General features: G+C 41.5%; 1 non-coding gene across 1 annotated transcript; it reads right to left on the bottom strand.

Annotated features, from left to right (window-relative positions):
- Nucleotides 1-422: 422 nt before the first annotated feature.
- On the bottom strand, nucleotides 423-530 carry LOC112718922 (small nucleolar RNA R71). The gene has a single exon (XR_003161248.1). It is a non-coding gene; the product is annotated as a small nucleolar RNA R71 (small nucleolar RNA).
- Nucleotides 531-971: the final 441 nt, after the last annotated feature.

The following is a 971-nucleotide window of genomic DNA, read 5'->3' as shown; positions in this document are numbered from 1 at the left end:
TCAAGGAAGAAGAACAAATGGCAGCCGAAAACAACAACAATGCCAACAATGCAAGGAAGGTGCTTGGTGACTTTACTGCACCTACTCCCGACTTCTATGGGAGAAGCATCTCTATCCCTGCCATTGGAGCAAACAACTTTGAGCTTAAGCCTCAATTAGTTTCTCTAATGCAACAGAATTGCAAGTTCCATGGACTTCGACTGGAAGATCCTCATCAGTTTTTAGCTGAGTTCTTGCAAATCTGTGACACAGTCAAGACTAATGGGGTTGACCCTGAGGTCTACAGACTGATGCTATTCCCTTTTGTTGTAAGAGACAGAGCTAGAACATGGTTGGATTCTCAACCTAAAGAAAGCCTGGACTCTTGGGAAAAGCTAGTCAATGCCTTCTTGGCAAAGTTCTTTCCACCTCAAAAATTGAGTAAGCTTAGAGTGGAAGTCCAAACCTTCAGACAGAAGGAAGGAGAATCCCTCTATGAAGCTTGGGAAAGATACAAACAATTGATCAGAAAGTGTCCCACTGATATGCTTTCTGAATGGAGCATCATAGGTATTTTCTATGATGGTCTCTCTGAACTGTCCAAGATGTCTTTGGATAGCTCTTCTGGAGGATCTCTTCATCTGAAGAAGACGCCTACTGAAGCTCAAGAACTGATTGAAATGGTTGCAAATAACCAATTCATGTACACTTCTGAAAGAAATCCTGTGAACAATGGGACTAGTCAGAAGAAAGGAGTTCTTGAGATTGACACTCTGAATGCCATTTTGGCTCAGAATAAAATATTGACCCAACAAGTCAATATGATTTCTCAAAGTCTGTCTGGAATGCAAAATGCACCAAGCAGTACTAAGGAAGCTTCATCTGAGGAAGAAGCTTATGATCCTGAGAACCCTTCAATAGAAGAGGTGAATTACATGGGAGAACCCTATGGAAACACCTATAATCCTTCATGGAGGAATCATCCAAATCTT

Source organism: Arachis hypogaea, chromosome 10 (genome assembly GCF_003086295.3).
Source record: "Arachis hypogaea cultivar Tifrunner chromosome 10, arahy.Tifrunner.gnm2.J5K5, whole genome shotgun sequence".
Lineage (NCBI taxonomy): Eukaryota > Viridiplantae > Streptophyta > Magnoliopsida > Fabales > Fabaceae > Arachis > Arachis hypogaea.
Note: the sequence above shows the minus strand (reverse complement) of the source record. Positions and strands in the feature narration are given on the sequence as shown.